This window comes from Toxorhynchites rutilus, chromosome 2 (assembly GCF_029784135.1).
Source record: "Toxorhynchites rutilus septentrionalis strain SRP chromosome 2, ASM2978413v1, whole genome shotgun sequence".
NCBI classification, from domain to species: Eukaryota; Metazoa; Arthropoda; class Insecta; order Diptera; family Culicidae; genus Toxorhynchites; species Toxorhynchites rutilus.
The window spans coordinates 109,497,919-109,518,481 of NC_073745.1; the positions used below are offsets into that span (position 1 = coordinate 109,497,919).

At 36.6% G+C, this 20,563-nt stretch overlaps 1 protein-coding gene across 12 annotated transcripts in view; it reads left to right on the forward strand.

Moving 5' to 3' along the window:
- The first annotated feature begins 14,806 nt into the window (after positions 1-14,806).
- The window catches only part of LOC129764511 (rab11 family-interacting protein 4A), a 244,434-nt gene continuing 238,677 nt past the window's right edge, over positions 14,807-20,563 (forward strand). For 11 of the 12 annotated variants that reach the window (XM_055763653.1, XM_055763657.1, XM_055763656.1 and 8 more), the window contains exon 1: positions 14,807-15,080. The gene's annotated coding sequence lies outside the window, so the exon portion shown is untranslated. Of the gene's footprint in view, positions 15,098-20,563 lie in introns of all 12 variants that reach the window. The other variant, XM_055763654.1, reaches the window with a different exon arrangement.

Consider the following 20,563-nt stretch of genomic DNA (forward strand, 5'->3'; position numbering starts at 1 on the left):
TTCTCAGGTTCAAATTGATGGAAGAATTACGAATGTATCCATACCTCGAAATTTCTCTTCCATGTATGAAATTTGATTTGCATGTATGGGGTTTACTCGCAGCTGAGCTACTTCTAAGTTTTTTTTTGTGTTTAAACGGACAAGTAGCCCCATACATGCAAATCAAATGTCAAAATTCGGGGGTATGGGTACGTTCGTAATTTTTCGAATCATTTGTCGATTAAACTGCGATTCACATACAACTTCACGAGAGCGGGGATATTTTGCGGGGATTTCGTGTGATATCATCTATATTTGATCCAATATAGATGATATCACACGAAAATTGACAGCTTTATTCTATCCCGAAATTCGAATTCCGAAAATTGATTCTCCTATGTGTAACATCTTTGAAGATTTTGCTTAAACTTTCACCAGGAATTGTATATATCGATATTGCAGCCAAATTAAGAAGTATAGAAGTAGGATGTTAAAGAACAAATTTCAAAGCGGTTAGAGAGCTTCAAATTCAAATAATCAAGTTCAATATAATTTTTTAGGAAAAAATTTATAATAACACATTAAAAATTATTAACTTTTAAGTTTTCCACTTCCAAAATATTATTAAGATCCACTAATTTATATGTTCCACTATTATATCCTGTACTACATTTTTTCATCTTAATAAAAGCTCCAATAAAAGTCACAAAATTGTATATAATCGAATCACATATAATCGAGTCCGACCTGTATTTTAATTACGACGATACAAAAAATTTAATTTAGGCATGTAAGGCCTAATGCTCCCGTGACCGAGTGGCTAGCGACAAACCTAACATGCTGGGGTTGATTCCTGTTCTGGGGTAGCATTTCGCATTTCGGAACGAGTGATTTTAGATCGTTTCGACCACTTTTGCAATTATGGATCTCGAAGCGAGCTCGAAACGAGTAAAACGAATAAGGCAGTAGTAGACTTTCGAGCGAAGTTTGACATTACGTAACATTGTGTTCGAACGTTTTTTTAGCTCGAACGAGACCACATGTCTCGAAAAGAAATGGTTGATCGTCGTATGGGAAAAAGCTAGTGAAATGCTAATTTTAATACTAAATCTTACATCAAACTAAATTTCAATTGTATTTCCTTTGGGTACGTCTATTTGTACAAGTATGTACAATATACAATATTTTTAGCATGTTGCATAATTAATCACAAAGAAATACAATAAGCATCAACACTTCCCAAGTGGAACATTTGACGTAATTTTTGGAACATTTGTATATCGCCCGAAATTTGCTGAATACCACTGATGCGAAGAGGACTTCTCACAAATTATGGGACAGTTTAAAGAATGCACATGTGTTCGTTTTTTGTAGGCCTTAGAATGGGTATATGTGTACCATTAATACACCGGGTATCTTGAATTTGTCGAAGAAATATTGCTTTGTTTTATTAAACGATGTTGTATCCAATTCGATCCATTCTTCGCATAAGCTTCGTTCCATAAGTGACATCCTTTCATTGGACAATGATGAAACTGTTGGTTGAACCATAGCAAGTGAATCCGAAATATTTTTGAATGTTTCTCGACTAATCCTGAAATACTTGAAACAAAAGAATAATTATTATCATTTATATCGAAAACGTAAATAAGACAAAATTATTTAGGTACTGTCCACATACCAAAAAAGCACGATTTTAGACTCCACCCTCCGCTTCCCGTGGACAAGCGTGGACATTTTCATACCTCTCTCCCGTTGTCCACGTGGACATTTTCCTTATTTTATTAGAATAATTGAGGAAATAAGTGAAAGGCGCATAAATTGAATTTGAATTCTATTTAAGTTTGTTTTGTTACAAATTTTACTACCTATTCTCTTCCACGGTTATATAGAGCTATTTGGTTTGCCAACACGGAAACACGCAATATACAGTATACAATATACAATCCGCATCCGAATATAAAGCACACAATTCCAAAAAAATATCTTGAGCAACATATTCAATATTAGAAAGTTATTTCACAGGTCAAAGCTTTATTTAAAAATCTGGAAATTTCAAAACTTTTTTTCCTATCCGCCAATCGCTGTCCCGATCCACTCCAATTTAAAAAAAATCATTCCGATAAATCATAGTTCTAAAATCTGCTGCCCGATTGAAACAAATTTTTGAGAAATCAATCAACTTTCTATGTAAATTTAAAGAAATGTTCAAACTTTCTCATAACATGAATAAAGCATCGAAAACGTTTATATCTGTTTAAAATATTGTTATATACAGGTTGTTGGGGAGCTGATCCACAATATTTTAGGAGGTGATAGAGGATTACATTTGATGAAAAAACATTCCTCGCTTATGATCAAATCTCAACTAAGAAACAATTATTGAACTTTCCTTGAGACCGAATTGTTTTGCCTTAAGCTGATCCCAATTCAAAAAGTACGCTGTTTAGCACGATTCAATTGCTTTCATTTGAAATATCAGGAAATTTAGCATAAAATTCTGTTGTGAAATATTATATTATATATTAAAAAAATTATGAAAAATATTATATATTAAATTATATATTAAATATAGTGGAAGATGACAAGAATGATAACCGTGTGGTTTCAAGGAAAGAATTGTAGAGTGGTTGGAGAGCTTCAATTGGATTGATAGAAAAATCCAGTTTATCATGCATTTTTGGAATATTAATAAAAATCCATAAAAACACAACATTCAAAGTTTCAAACTTCTTCAAACAAACTTCTGAAAGGAACTTGGTTCCATTAATTCAAATGTTTTACAACTACATTCTACTAAAAAAAATGTATCATTCAAATGTGCAGCATAATCATTATAAGTAGTGTACTTTCTAATAAGTAAACTTTAATTCGAATCAAAAATACATATTTTTAAATTCGGCATTTTTGAGTCGATTTCATTGATTCCTAGAAATTGACGAAATTAAAATACGACATTAAAAAAATGATTTTACAAGCAGTTCTGTATGAAAAACTATACGGACATTATTATCGTATGACTATCTGTTCTCGAGATATAAAAATATATATAGAAAATTATATTTGATGAAAAACCATTTACGCATACCATGAAATCTCAACCATTATGGAATCGTTTTATTTTTATAGTTTTGGGCTATGAGCGTCTATGCATACCCCGTAACTAGAAAATTTCTATCATATGAAATAGTTTGGCCATTTACACGTGTTTACGTGAGATATTCACTGAAGATGTTCAATGATTTGAAAAAAAATGATCGTTTGACTGGACAGCACTCTCAGGTGGTTCAATCCGTTTATTGATAAATACTGGGAGTTTTGAAATTCTTGAATATGTAACAGATTTTATTTAATTTTGAATACACAGGTGATTGCATTTAAAAAATAGTTATTCTTTTTGTCCACGTGGACTCACTCTAAACCCCCTCCCCCCCTCTTCGTGGACAAGCGTGGACATGTTCTTACCCCCTACCCACCTAAAGTTGTCCACGTGTTATATGGACAGCCCCTTATTTTCACTTAGCGATAGAGGGCTCCCGCCTCTGTGGAATAAGCGTGCTCTTTTCTTCGCTATCGCTGTCGTCAAAAGAAATTTCGCAATCTTTCTTTTCTTATCACATTTCTAATATAAATATAATATTGAATTGAATATTTTTCGGCACCCGACATTTTTTTTGCAATAGCCGTGAACTTTGCTTTGTTTACGAAGTCAAAAAATTGACGATTCTCTTCGAGACTAATTTTGCTCGAAATCCAGTACACTGAAAGTATTAACTCGAAAAAGATACATAATACCAAATTTAATTCGTTTCAAGTTTGAATTTTCTCGAACCGAGTTACTCGTTTCGGAATGCGAAGCGCCACCCCTGCACAATGGGGCCGTTCTGAAAAAAAGACGGTCAAAAATCTTTTCTCGTCTTACCTTACATTTTAGAGGTTGGGTGTCTTCAGAAAAGTTGTTCAGAATGTTTTTTTTTTTATTTAAATCGTTTATTTTTACAGGCTCAGTTACATAGGTTTAAAGGAGCCGAACTCCTTACTGTATTGTTACTAGTATATATACATTTTCCTTATTTCTAATGTTAATAATATAGGAAACCGATTACTCGCGGTCGACTCGAGTTTAGAAGGGTGACATATTTGCTTCAGGAAAAGGAGGGGATATGAGGATATGTTGACAATGATCACACTCACACTCTCAATCACACTCATCAAACTCAATTCTTAAACCTATCTTATATCTAATATGTATTTACATTTCACCTTATTCTATTGTTAGTAAGAAGGGATTTGATTTCTCGTGAAGGAAAAGGAAAATGAAAAACTAAGGGTATAAGGACAATCACACACGAAGATCGATAGCTTTAAGGAATACATATATTTGGGACATGTAATCAAGGTCTAACCGAGCCAACACGTCTCTCACCGGCACCATGGGCTGCCTTCCTCTAGCCCGAAGGGTGACTACTAAATTCGATCTGGCGACAAGATACAGCTCGCACGACCAAACAACGTGCTCGATGTCGTGGTAACCTTGGCCACAAACACAAAGATTGTTGTCGGCAAGATTAATACGAAAGAGTAGCGCATCTAACGAACAGTGATTGGACATGAGTCGAGAGAAGGTGCGAATAAAGTCCCGACTCAAGTCCAGACTTTTGAACCATGGTTTGAGGCTAACCTTAGGGATAATCGAGTGGAGCCACCGGCGCAATTCATCTTCGTTCCATTTGCGTTGCCAGTTAACTATGGTATTTTTGCGGACTAAAGAATAAAATTCTGGTTCAAAGGTTTGGACGTAAGTCGTGACTTCATTCGTGTAATGAGTAGACTTATGTCCAACCACTACTCGCTAGATGTGCATCTCCACAGAATAAATCTTGTTCAAAGCAACGTCTGTCGCTATGGAAACGGTTACGATGACATCGATCACGCAGTTTGGCAATGTACGGATAATTACGCAGCCAGAGAGTACCTTTTGAATGCCCTTAGGGCCCAAAGAAGACAACCCTATGTTCCTGTTAGAGACGTGTTGGGAACTCGCGACATCTGCTATATGCAGTTGATCTATATGTTTGTGAAACGGACTAGCATAAGAATTTAATGCTTTTGTGTGTTTTTTTTTCTATTTCGTTATTAGTTTGTTTCTCTTGTCCCCTCATCTCACCGTCGCCCCCCCTCGACAGATAGTCGAACACCAGATGCTATCCCTGGTCTTTATGCACAATGCTACAGTGCGTGCGGCAACTCTCGGTTGAGACAACGATACCTCATATCCATATCCCTAACCTGATCCATCCCACAAAAATTGTTGCCCCTCTAACCTCGAGTAAACCGCGAGTAATCGGTCGAAACCTACTAAACATAGATTTAAGTTGAAATTCTGTAAAAACAAATCATGAATTAGTGGCTCCGCAAAGCTCATGCGATTGAGCCTTACAAATAAATGAATTGGAAAAAAAAAAGAATAAAATTCATTGAAGGCGATTTGACGCTGATAAATATCGCCTTCAATTGCACCTACCTTTGCTAATGAGTCAGCCCTCTCATTACCCGGAATTGAGCAATGTGAAGGGGTAATGACATAACATCGTCTGGATAAAGCACTCAAAATTTCTCGTATTCTCTCAAGGAAGTACGGCGAGTGCTTTTCCGGCCTCACTGAACGGATAGCTTCGACAGAGCTAAGACTATCCGTTACAATGTAATAGTGTTCAACAGGTCGTGAGGCGACGCTGTCCAGCGCCCAGTGTATCGCTGCCAATTCAGCAATATACACTGAGCAAGGATTCTGAAGACTGTGGGAGGTGCTAAAAAATTCGTTGAACACTCCAAATCCTGTGGACTCATTCATAGAGGACCCATCAGTAAAGTACATATTATCACAATTGATATCCCCATACTTTGCATCGAAGATCGTTGGAACGATCCTCGATCGAAGATAATCTGATGTTCCATGGATATCCTGCTTCATGGACAGATCAAAATGCACAGAGGGATTGATGTAGTCGGGAAAACAAACACGGTTGGGAATATACGAAGAAGGATCAACCTGCATGGAGATGAATTCATGATATGGACTCATGAACCCAGATTGAAAATTTAGCTCGATCAGCTGTTCAAAATTTCCGATCACCAATGGATTCATAACCTTATACCGGATGAGGAACCGAGTACGCCTGCCAAAACCTCATGGTATGCGTTGAGGGCATACATCTCAACGCAACACGGAGACAAAGATACTGAATTTGCTCGAGTTTAATGAGGTGTGTTTTGGCAGCTGATTGAAAACAGAAACTGCCATACTCCATCACTGAGAGAATAGTTGTTCGATACAACATTATAAGATCTTCGGGATGGGCTCCCCACCAGGTGCCGGTAATTGTACGGAGAAAGTTTATTCTTTGTTGACATTTTTTACACAGATACCTAATATGGGCCCCCCAAGTACATTTGGAGTCGAACCAGACCCCAAGATACTTGAATGACATAGCATGAGTGATCGGTTTATCCAAAAGTTGAAGCTTTGGTTTTGCTGGTTTATGCTTCCTAGAAAAAACCACCATCTCTGTTTTCTCCGTGGAGAAAGTCCGCAAAAATACCATAGTTAACTGGCAACGCAAATGGAACGAATATGAATTGCGCCGGTGGCTCCACTCGATTATCCCTAAGGTTAGCCTCAAACCATGGTTCAAAAGTCTGGACTTGAGTCGGGACTTTATTCGCACCTTCTCTCGACTCATGTCCAATCACTGTTCGTTAGATGCGCTACTCTTTCGTATTAATCTTGCCGACAACAATCTTTGTGTTTGTGGCCAAGGTTACCACGACATCGAGCACGTTGTTTGGTCGTGCGAGCTGTATCTTGTCGCCAGATCGAATTTAGTAGTCACCCTTCGGGCTAAAGGAAGGCAGCCCATGGTGCCGGTGAGAGACGTGTTGGCTCGGTTAGACTTTGATTACATGTCCCAAATATATGTATTCCTTAAAGCTATCGATCTTCGTGTGTGATTGTCCTTATACCCTTAGTTTTTCATTTTCCTTTTCCTTCACGAGAAATCAAATCCCTTCTTACTAACAATAGAATAAGGTGAAATGTAAATACATATTAGATATAAGATAGGTTTAAGAATTGAGTTTGATGAGTGTGATTGAGAGTGTGAGTGTGATCATTGTCAACATATCCTCATATTCCGTCCTTTTCCTGAAGAAAATATGTCACCCTTCTAAACTCGAGTCGACCGCGAGTAATCGGTTTCCTATATTATTAACATTAGAAATAAGGAAAATGTATATATACTAGTAACAATACAGTAAGGAGTTCGGCTCCTTTAAACCTATGTAACTGAGCCTGTAAAAATAAACGATTTAAATAAAAAAAAACATTCTGAACAACTTTTCTGAAGACACCCAACCTCTAAAATGTAAGGTAAGACGAGAAAAGATTTTTGACCGTCTTTTTTTCAGAACGGCCCCATTGTGCAGGGGTGGCGCTTCGCATTCCGAAACGGGTAACTCGGTTCGAGAAAATTCAAACTTGAAACGAATTGAATTTGGTATTATGTATCTTTTTCGAGTTAATACTTTCAGTGTACTGGATTTCGAGCAAAATTAGTCTCGAAGAGAATCGTCAATTTTTTGACTTCGTAAACAAAGCAAAGTTCACGGCTATTGCAAAAAAAAATGTCGGGTGCCGAAAAATATTCAATTCAATATTATATTTATATTAGAAATGTGATAAGAAAAGAAAGATTGCGAAATTTCTTTTGACGACAGCGATAGCGAAGAAAAGAGCACGCTTATTCCACAGAGGCGGGAGCCCTCTATCGCTAAGTGAAAATAAGGGGCTGTCCATATAACACGTGGACAACTTTAGGTGGGTAGGGGGTAAGAACATGTCCACGCTTGTCCACGAAGAGGGGGGCAGGGGGTTTAGAGTGAGTCCACGTGGACAAAAAGAATAACTATTTTTTAAATGCAATCACCTGTGTATTCAAAATTAAATAAAATCTGTTACATATTCAAGAATTTCAAAACTCCCAGTATTTATCAATAAACGGATTGAACCGCCTGAGAGTGCTGCCCAGTCAAACGATCATTTTTTTTTCAAATCATTGAACATCTTCAGTGAATATCTCACGTAAACACGTGTAAATGGCCAAACTATTTCATATGATAGAAATTTTCTAGTTACGGGGTATGCATAGACGCTCATAGCCCAAAACTATAAAAATAAAACGATTCCATAATGGTTGAGATTTCATGGTATGCGTAAATGGTTTTTCATCAAATATAATTTTCTATATATATTTTTATATCTCGAGAACAGTTAGTCATACGATAATAATGTCCGTATAGTTTTTCATACAGAACTGCTTGTAAAATCATTTTTTTAATGTCGTATTTCAATTTAGTCAATTTCTAGGAATCAATGAAATCGACTCAAAAATGCCGAATTTAAAAATATGTATTTTTGATTCGAATTGAAGTTTACTTATTAGAAAGTACACTACTTATAATGATTATGCTGCTCATTTGAATGATACATTTTTTTTAGTAGAATGTAGTTGTAAAACATTTGAATTAATGGAACCAAGTTCCTTTCAGAAGTTTGTTTGAAGAAGTTTGAAACTTTGAATGTTGTGTTTTTATGGATTTTTATTAATATTCCAAAAATGCATGATAAACTAGATTTTTCTATCAATCCAATTGAAGCTCTCCAACCACTCTACAATTCTTTCCTTGAAACCACACGGTTATCATTCTTGTCATCTTCCACTATATTTAATATATAATATATATTTTTCATAATTTTTTTAATATATAATATAATATTTCACAACAGAATTTTATGCTAAATTTCCTGATATTTCAAATGAAAGCAATTGAATCGTGCTAAACAGCGTACTTTTTGAATTGGGATCAGTTTAAAACCACCTTCCTAGAAAAAACCACCATCTCTGTTTTCTCCGTGGAGAATTTGATCCCTAGCCCAATGGCCCAGGTTGAAAAATTGTTCAAAGTATCTTGTAAGGGTCCTTGCAGGTCGGATTCGTTTGATCCTACGACAGACACCACTCCATCATCTGCAAGTTGTCTTAGGCTGCAATTTGTGTAAGGCAATTGTCGATGTCGCTTACATAGAAGTTGTACAAAAGGGGGCTTAAACATGAGCCCAGGGGGAGTCCCATGTAGGAGACCCGACTTACTGTCGAATCCCCGTGAGAAAAATTTAAATGTTTCTCACAAAGCAAGTTATATAACATATTATTCAATAGAGGTGGCAGACCCCGAGAGTGTAATTTGTCTGACAGGACCTCTATTGAAACTGAATCAAAGGCCCCCTTTATGTCCAAGAATACTGAAGCCATTTGTTTTTTTTCGGCGTAAGCCATTTGAATTTCTGAAGAAAGCAACGCAAGACAATCATTCGTCCCCTTGCCCCTGCGGAACCCATATTGTGTATCTGAGAGCATTGCTATTGGGCGGTATGAATTGATGTCGGACGCGGGTTTTCCGGGTTTTTGAATAGCTATAACTCGTACTTGTCTCCAATCATCTGGAACAATATTATGCTCCAGAAACCGATTGAATAAGTTCAACAAGCGATGTTTCGCCACATCAGTGAGATTTTTCAGCAAGTTGAACTTAATTCTATCCGATCCCGGAGCAGAATTGTTACATGAAAGGAGAGCAAGAGAGAATTCTACCATCGAAAACTCGGAATCAAGATCGCACCTATCTTGTGGTATATCTCGAACAATTCTTTGCACGGGAGCGAAATCGGGACAAACCTTTCGTGCAAAATTAAAAATCCATCGATGTGAATATTCCTCGCTTTCATTGGATGAAGAGCGATTTCTCATGTTTCGAGCCACTTTCCATAATTTTTTCATTGACGTTTCTCGTGACAAACCTCCCACGAAATTTCGCCAATAAGCACGTTTTTTCCCTTTGATCAAGTTTTTAAATTGATTTTCAAGGTCCAAATACGTTTGAAAATTCTCAATGGTTCCACGTTTCCGAAAAGCTTTAAATGCATTCGATTTATCTCCATAAAGCTTGGAACACTGGCTATCCCACCATGGATTGGGAGGCCTTCGACGAATAGTGGAACCTGGGATGGGTTTCGTTTGAGCGCGAACCGCGCTGTCATAGATCAAAGGAGAAATGAAGTTATACTCCTCCAATGGAGGCAAACCATCTCTGGAATTGATGGCTAGAGCAATCGCGTCCGCATATTTTTTCCAGTCAATGTGTCTTGTGAGGTCGTATGCCATGTTTATTGATTCAGAAGAATTCAACCCATTGGTGATAGAAATTTTGATTGGCAAGTGGTCACTACCGTTGGGATCCTGGATTACATTCCACTTGCAATCTAACGATAGTGAATTCGAGCAAAGCGAGAGGTCAAGAGCACTTGGGTTAGCAGGAGGTTTAGGTACACGTGTTGTTACCCCAGTGTTCAAAACGGTCATATTGAAGCTGTTACAAAGGTCATATATCAACGATGAACGATTGTCGTCGTACTGTTCCCCCCAGGCAGTTCCGTGAGAGTTGAAGTCTCCCAAGTTTAATCGTGGCTCAGGAAGGAGTGAGCACATGTCATCAAGTTGTTTGCGGCTAACCGCAGCTCTCGGAGGCCAATACAAGCTGACAATGCAGAGGTCTTTGCCTCTGATGTTTGCATGACAAGCAACAGCTTCGATCCCTCCAATAGGTGGAAGGTCAATTCTAAAAAATGAGTGACACTTATTGATCCCCAATAGTACCTCTCCGTATCTGTGATCGCGGTCCAAGCTTATTATATTAAAATCGTGGAAAGAGAGATCATTTTGAGAAGAGAGCCAGGGTTCAGAATGTTGATTCAGATAATTTGACGGATTCATTTGAACTCTTACTAAGTTGCAGTAAAAATAAAAAAATAGCTTTTCATACTTACGAGATAGTTAAGTTATGACTTCAGCAACATTGTAGAGCTAAAAATTTTGAAACTTTGCCGAAGATATATAATATCTATCTACCAGTCCTTCAGAGATATAACTGTTTTTCTGGGGAGACTATTCCAAAACTAGTTTTTTAACTTAAGTTAAACCTAAATTACATTATATCAACTCGACATGTTCCACAAAGTTTTAGATAACATGAAAATATATAACTTTGCTGAAGACTCTATTAGTGTTAAATGCGATATACAGTGGTTACAAAGCAAAAATATGTCACTTTTATTCATTTATTTAATCAAAAATGTGTATGTCTATGCATCAATACTCAACGTCATTTTGTTCGTCAGAATTTGGAGTATACGGCAAACTACTTTTCTGACTCGGGAACTCTCGGGAATATCACATTTTATACCAATTTTTACAGCGCAATTTACTCAATATTTTACTCTATTTTCTTCATACTTTATCTTTTATTGATGCATTATATGAATTCATAAATCAATTCCTGATTCATTCTCACTATCAGAGCTCCAATTTGTGTTATTTTGCAGTTGGTGAAAGCTATTGGACCTTTTTCGATTTTCGTTTTCGCAAGCTGCTTATCAGAAGGTTGGATGGCATAAGCAATCTTATAAAAACATCCTGGTTCTGGCCTCTCTGCAAGTTGAATTTTGGAAGTTTAGAATGTGTTTATACGCCTTTTCTAGATATGTGTGATTTTTTTCAGAAATTTAGTTCGAAAAATAGTTTTCCGTATACTTTACACTTTGATGAACAAAATGACGTTGAGTATTGATGCACAGACGTGCACATTAATCTATCTGTCCCTTTTTTAAGCATTGAAAACACGGAATGTTTAAGTTTTGTTACTTAATGTGACATAGGGGGGAGGAACAAAATTCAATGTTTATTCCTAAATAAATTCAGCGCCCCTATTTGCTTGAGCAGATAGCTTCGATTCTGGGGCCGAATGTGGTGTGTTTCCTGAGCCAAAATGATAAAGCACGTGATTAATGATTAATGAGCTATGATTAATGAGCTAAACCGCGGTCAATAGGCCGGCACCGATTAATGCATCTCGAATATAATGATCTTCCAGATCATTGTTTTTCTTGGCTGCTACACATAAGGTTATCCCATCGGTTATCACAGGTGCAGAAAGAAACTAGGGCACTTTGTGCATTTAAAAAAAAGATGGCGAGCTCCCTGAATTCGAAATTCATCAACCAATTATTTTATGTCAGCTCTTCATCGCTGAAGCTTAACTTGAGTTTCGTTTTCAGATCGAGCAGCGATTTTTAAGCGGCATAATGGCAAATATTATTTATGGTGTAAAAATGAAAATTACCGGAATTACCGGTTATTGGTTGTAAAATTACCGGTAATTCGGTAATGATAAATGACCCGGTATAACAGGTAAAACCGGTTAACAATCCCTAGATATAATGTAATTTAGATATAACTGAAGTTAAAAAACTAGTTTTGGTCTTCCCAGAGAAAACAGTTATATCTCTGTAGGACTGGTAGATAAATATTATGTATCTTCAGCAAAGTTTCACGAAATTTTTAGCTCTACAATGTTGCTGAAGACATAACTTAACTATCTCGTAAGTATAAAAAGATAGTTTTTAAAATTTTTACTTTAACTTAGTAAGAGTTTAAATGAAACCGTCAATGCTGCCATACAAATAAAACACAAATTTCTGCATTACTCGAGAATTAATCAAGCAAATGAAACCAAGTTTGGCATATGGAAGTTTTAAGCAATAAATGTTTCTATAGTGATTAGACTCTCCACCCCCCTCCCCCTCTCTAAAGGGGGCTGCCATACAAATGAAACACAAATTTCTGCATTACTCGAGAATTATTCAAGCAAATGAAACCAAATTTGGCATATGGAGGTTTTAGGGTACAATAAATGTTTCTATGGTGGTAAGACTCTCCACCTTCCTCTCTAAGGGGGAGTTGCCATACAACTTAAACACAAATTTCTGCATCACTCGTGAATTAATCAAAAAAATGAAACCAAATTTGGCATATGGAGATTTTAAGGTACAATAAATGTTTCTATAGTGGTAAGACTCTCCACCTTCCTCTCTAAGGGGGAGTTGCCATACAACTTAAACACAAATTTCTGCATCACTCGTGAATTAATCAAAAAATGAAACCAAATTTGGCATATGGAGATTTTAAGGTACAATAAATGTTTCTATAGTGGTAAGACTCTCCACCTTCCTCTCTAAGGGGGGCTGCCATACAAATGAAACACAAATATCTGCATTACTCGAGAATTAATCAAGCAAATGAAATCAAATTTGGCATATGGAGGTTTTAGGGTACAATAAATGTTTCTATAGTGGTAAGACTCTCCACTCCCCCCTTCCCCTCTCTAAAGGGGAGCTGCCATACAAATGAAAGACAAATTTAAGCGGTGGAGGCGATCTGGCGTAGTGTTAACATCCATGCCTCTCACGCTAAAGGTCACGAGTTCAATTCTCACTCCCGACATTCTTCCAAAAATGGAAGTAAAAGTGACGAACCAGCCTAATGAGTTGAAAATCACTATAATACAGATAAAAAAAAAAAAAAAAAAAAAAAACAAATTTAAGCATAATTAGAAAACCAATCAAGCAAATGGAGCCAAATTTGTCATCTGCCATAGAAATGAAACACAAATTTCTGCATGACTCGAGAACTAATCAAGCAAATGAAACCAAATTAGGCATATGGAGGTTTTAGGGTCCAATAATTGTTTCTATGGTGGTTAAACACTCCACTCCCCTCTCTAAGGGGGGCTGCAAATGAAATACAAATTACAGGGGGCGTCTTTATTCTGTCATATTTTCTGTATAAAACATTTATTCCATGTAACGGAGAAACATGTTATTTGCAAATGGTTGAAAACTCTTGAACGAGAATTGTGTCTGAAAAAAATCTGATATTATAATGATGAGTTTTGTTAGAAATACTAGGATTTTTTTATAGGAATTTTGTAGTAAAAGGTAAAAACAGTTTTGCGATTGGACCCATGAACTTGCTCATAGTAAGAAAACGGGAATGTTTGAAGCTATTGATAACAAAAAACAAATGTAGGGCGGGACGAAGTTTGCCGGGTCAGCTAGTTTGGCATATAAATCTCAACTAAGTACTAATAAAACTGATGCAAGTAATATTACGCTGAGACGGCGAAGTTTCAATAGGAACGTAAGTGCCATTTAAGAAGAAGAAGAAAGATGTAAGGCTCAATGTGAATTACAATTACGGTATCAGTTTCTAGCGAGCAAGTGAAATCCTGGAAACGAATGAAATGCACGGAACTTAAAAAAGCTCCGATGCGTTTTCCTGTTCCTGCACCGATAATGGAACGATACTTCTTCGATGGAATCTTAGGATTAACCGAAACAAACCTAAATATGGATTTCCGCAAAAAAAATACACAAAGTGCATAAACCTTAGCATCTTTCGCCATATGCCACTCTGTTCTTCGTTCAGATTCCGAATTCCATAACATCGCGTTCGTTGTACGCACATTTCTTCGTTCCATTCTCGAATCACAATACACACCTCATGCAACAGGTTTAATGTCGAAGGTATGCGCATGGGCCCTAATGTTGGGATGTGTCCGCATGCATTGTGTGTATTTATGCTCACGGTTTCATAACGCAAGTGCATTTCCCATCGGTATGCTCGCTGCACACCACACAGAACGACGAGAGTGCAACGAAAGAGAGGCACAGAGAGAGAAAATGCGAAAGGCGGTGTACGATCGATCCGGTCGCTGCCGTGTGTGGGAAAGCTCTCTCCGAAAGCTTTGATGGCTGGCGGAACACAAACCCAACCCGACGGCGATCGTCGTCTCTCTCAGTATTATTTCGTACTTCATGAGAAGTAGTTTGTTCGTGGGTTTCGTCTCGTGTATAGTGTCCCCCGTCAGTCTATTGTGACGTCGCCGTGCAGTATTTTTTTTTATTGTATATCGTTTTTCTCCTGTGTTCATGTTGACTAAAGCAACAATAACAATAATAATAGTTTGCGCGTATTAGTATTACGATACAGCGAAACTTTCGTTTGTTCTTTTTTTATTGTTTGACTCGCGTTGTCATCGGCGAATCTTTTTCTACTCGCGGCCGTGTGGTCCTCTGTGGTCTTGGAGCGGTACGTTTCGCAGTTTGGTGTGTGTGTTTCGAATTCGAAGAAAATTGTCGCTGGATATAGGTGCTCAGGAAAACAGCGCATCGTCGTATCTGGATGTTGTTAATGTTCGAACACAAAACCTGACAAGTGACTATTTTTTTGTTGAACGAGGAAAAACTCCAATAATTATGATGATGATGATTGAGAAGATATGGAATAGCAGGAAGAGGAGTGATGAATAACGGCACGATCATTTCCGTGTAGATGTGCATAATCTTTTCCGCGGCATCCCACCGGGCGCGTCTGGAGGTGGTTTGAGAGCTGGGACCCACATTGACACGAATGGATATATGATCTGAAAAAAAAATCCCTCAAGATGAGATGACGGTTATACCTGACGAACTATTGTGTTCATTTCATTGTTAACAGAAGCATTTGTTAACATGTTTTATTTGTGTTCGCTAAAACGTTACTCTCGGCTAGATGAACATGCAATTTATTGAAAGCATCGATTTGTATACACACATAAAATCGATATTGCATTCGATTGCTTTTCGGAATGTTTCTCGCTGGCGCATTGCTCCCATGTGGCGATCGCGCGATTCGCTGTGTTGGACTCCGGTTGAGGTATAACCACAGGTGCGCCGCTCAGCGGTGGATGCGGTGGTGGATTCTACCGCTCGTATACCAGACTGAGACCGAGAAGTGTGTGCGTGTGTGTGTGAGCGAAGTGCTAGCGAAGCATAATGTGAAGCAACCTGTATGGGTTCTTTTTATTGTTATTTACATTTGCCTTCCTTGGAATTCGTCATGAATGAAGCACTTTTGTTGAGCCGCTTAAAGCGCTAATCTGAGCTGAGCTGGGTCTGAGTCTGGGAGTCAAAAATTTACATGCAGGATTTGATCCAAAATCAGGACGCGAGTGAATGCCGGTGACAAAGAGTGTTGCAATCGAGAGTTTATTTTCTTACAATATTTTTTAAAACAGTGTTGAACAAAATTTAAGCAACTGGTTCTAGGGATGTGGAAACGTACCCCAAAATTAATGCAAGTAAAAAAATAAAATAATTACGTCTGCCCAGAATAATGTTGGTAATTTATTTATACTAAATTGTATGTACTCGCAGAAATATTACGAACTTCTCATTTTCGAAGCGTCAGAAGTCAGAACTGGGTGATGTTATTTGATTCATGATGACTATATTAGTATTCTGTTGCGTATATTTTAGCAGATCTTTGGAACATGGAATTTTAAATTGTTTCCTTCCGGAGTTTATATCCAAGCTTCAGAAATAATTTTGAAATCATCCGTTCTTACTTGGCGGTTCATAATTTCCTAGAGGTTTTCTATGGTTTAGACATTGAGTCGCGACAATATTGTGTCCAAATATTGATCATTGAAAAAAAATCTTTCAACAGATGCGGTACTACCAGGCAAACACAAAATATAATCAGTAAGCCCTGATATCCTGACGAACACTCAATTTATCCTGATTTTTCTGAAATGATCATGATAGTTCTCCAGTTCGTACTTGTATATATCTTACAGTAAGTTAAACTGTGTATTTAACTTTTTTATCTCTACCCTCAATTGTTTCGCATTGCTAGAAAATTTCATGAAACCAGATTGTCTGATGAATTTATGAAATGTCAACGAGATTAAGTTAAAAGAACAACATTGCTTTATTAAAAACTAGCTGACCCTTCAAACGTTGTTCTGCCACATAATGTATTTCTAGAGAATATTTTGGTTGGTAAAAACAACGAATATACTTCAAGAGAGTTTGTATGTTATCGTTCAGATCTGCAAAATTGATCTAAGTGATGAAACATACATATACGTACCTCTTATTTTCGAATTTTCCCTTTTTATTTTAAATATCCTTCTTATATAAAAAGATATGCATAGTCAATTTTTTCGAAAAATTTGCTAATTATCTCAAATATCTTCCAAAGTATTTTCTATTATTATAATTTGGGTGAAGACAAACTCACAAAATATATCGACGACGTAGATCTGATCAGCCGTTCTTCCGTGATGATGAGTTATACGTGCGTGGGAAAAACTCTCTTTTATATATAAAGATAATGTGTATGTAGATGTATCCACAGAGTTATTGATGTAACAACGCACAGCTGATTTTTTCAATTTTTGGCCGTAAGACGATCCCATATGAATCATCTCAACCACATTTCGCACAGAAATGATTGAGATTTACTTCATTATTCCGAGCTTCGGTTTGAAGTTGTCTTCACACTTACCGCAGGATCCTTGTGTCCGATAAACAGCTCACTGAAGTGTTTGAGAGCGGTACTTACTGTCGAACGAGGAACTCCAAGTGATTTCACAGTGTCATGATGCGACATAGAAGGGTTTTCACCACTTTTGTATATAATGTTTGCCATCGATTTTTCGTTTTTTCGACACAATGCACAAAAGTCAACAGAACATATTTGGGTGTAGTCAATTTACTGTGCACAAAATTTTTGCGTGTACCACATTAAAGCACTGTCTACTTAGAGTCCGTACGGAGGAAATCACTCTCGGGGATGGAATGACATACAGAAAAGGTTAACCTATCAAAACAAAAATATTTTTTGCGCTTTCGTAGAAAAATATCATTAAAATGATTTCTTCATTTCTTATATAACTACGCGCTTTCCTTGTGATACCCGTCATCAAACATTGCACATCTGTAGTATTCACCTCTTTGGCAAGTTTGTCCCGAAAATTCCTCTTGGAATGAATGAAAGCAGATCTGTGTATCTGTGACAAATCATTCAAAATGTGAAATTTGACCAGGTGGAAATTTCTTACAAGGATTAGTTTAAAGAATTCGCGTCGAACATTTCAGTATAACTGTCACAAAATCAGTCTGCTTGAAGAAAACTGATACGCCCTAACGACCGATAAAACGAATCGTTTGTTCCAGACTGGAAATCCTGCACCTACAATCAGAGATGCCAACCTTCCTGATTTTTCAGGATTTCTCAGACTTTTCAGCATGATCACTGATATTCTGACGAACACTCAATTTATCCTGATTTTTCTGAAATGATCATTATAGTTCTCCGGTTCGCACTTGTATATATCTTACATTAAGTTAAACTGTGTACTTAACTTTTTTATCTCTACCCTCAATTGTTTCGCAGTGCTAGAAAATTTCATGAAACCAGATTGTCTGACGAATTAATGAAATTACAACGAGATTAAGTTAGAAGAACAACATTGCTTTATTGAAGATAATGGGCCTGATCACGAACGTCACTTCACAATGAAAACGAAGTGAATTGTATACAACCTTATTACGGCTGTCACCGTGTGTGTAGAATTCGGAAGAGTTCATCCGTCGTGACAACTTTGATGAACTCGGTGTTATTATGATTACCACGATACTGTCATGTCACGGAGAAAAACAGGTATATTTGTCACTTGTGTTTTAGATGGTGAAAGCTAGTCACGCGGAATGGAGTAAGTTTAATTTCGTATTTATTTAGCTTTTTTGCTAACATTTTGGATCTTGTCTTGTCTTGTTTAAGAAACAAAAGATAAACAAACAGCAATTTACCCGCCTGGTGGCACTTTTAGAACGAAATTCTGACGTATCCAGAGGACGTAAATTTGTTTATTTGGATTCGGTAAATGTGCTATGGGATGTAATTAAGGATTAAAAATGTAGTTCCCGTAGGCCCATTGAAACATGGCGAAGGTCTACTTCCGATTATCTTGAATGAACAGAAATTCTTTGTTTCTATTTTTAGGATTAGACTAAGAGAAAGTTGCAACACCATGAAATGGCAATGGAGGCCACTGGCCCAAATACGATCATAATTGATTATGTATAATGTTGATTTGTTGATATTTTGAATATAAAATAATAATAACTATAAAGTTTTTCCAACATTGCAGAGCTGGTTTTTTGTAATTCAAACATTCACAATTGGCGGCCCAGGCCAGAGTCAGGACGATAGTTATAACTTTTTACGTTATAGATATTTTCAACGGTATTGTTTTGAAGACATACTTTGAATGAAAGAATATTTAAAAAGTGATAATAAGATTCAAACAAGGAAAAAAATAGTCAAAGCATTCACCAGATACTGTTTTTAAATTATTCTCTAGTTCTTTTTCCATAATTTTGATATCCGTCTAAAGAAAATCTGAATCACTTTCCGTTTTTTTAAATTTCTTGAAACCCATCATATGTTTTCTAAAAGGATTATGCTTTTGACCAGTTTCTGTTTAAATAATTAAATCAAACCTTATGTCCCGTATATCAAATTACACGAAAATGGGAAAGATAAGATGAATAAACTTCAGAATCCCATAAGGAAGTAGCTCAGATTATACTGATCGTGAGGTGGCTAAATTCGGGTTTGTTCTGAGATATAGAAGATATTATTCATCTAAATTGTAGGAACGGTTCATAAAAAATTATTCTAAATATTTCTCACTATTAAAAACGAGTAAGACAGAGCTAAGTACAAGAGTATGCGAGATTTCGATTTTTAAACATGATAGTCATGTTTTATCTCTACCGTAGAATTACATTCTCATATGTTCAACAACTACATTATTCCCGAGCAACCAAGTATTCCTCCTCATCTTTGAGTCAGCATTTGATCCAGCAAACTAATCATCCAAGTTATTAATGTAGCAATACGTTTCAGAGTGTAAAATTACTCAAGAGAACATTTTTGGATCCACAGTCAATATAAAAAGATTTTATATGTAATTTCTTCGTTTGATTCAAAGTAGAATGAACTTTAATGATTGGGTTATGGTAAATATATCTATAACCGTACTGAATATCATAAAAATTAGGAAAAACTCAATAAGTCTTCCAATGCTGATATGCTTTCCTCATTTGTTGAGTAAAGATTTATTCCAACGCATGGATGATGAATTCAGTGAAAATTTGAATATTGATTTCTCTGCAATTGACTGTAGTGATGCTGTAGGTTTTACGGAATTAACTGGTTACGGACCAAATAGTCACGCGAAACACTAGCATTCCCGCTTATGTGAGGATTTATACCATGCTTATCAATTCTTTTACATATCCGGTCTTCGCCTGAAAGAAGATATATTTCTGGTGGGAATTGGAATGTATTCCGTATTATGAGCTACTACCAAGCAATCTGTTTCTCACATGTATGGCTCGCAGCAGTTTTCAACGAGGAAACAAACATGTTCTGAGAAAATGGACTATTTAAGTTGTCCGAAAGATGGCGAAAGATTGTGAAACAGAACTGTGGATATAAAATTAAATTATAAAGCTTTGATTGAAAATGATGTTTTTGTTTTTCCAAAAATCTATCCTGATTTATCCTGATTTTTATTTTCATTCTTACTGATTTTATCAAATTATAGTTGGCAACCCTGCCTACAATGCTACATGAATTGAGTTCAAGAACGAACACTAAAAAATCCGGACCTTTTTGAGCAAATTTTAGCAAAACTTCACTCAATAAACCAAAACTGTAGAGAATAACGGTGGATA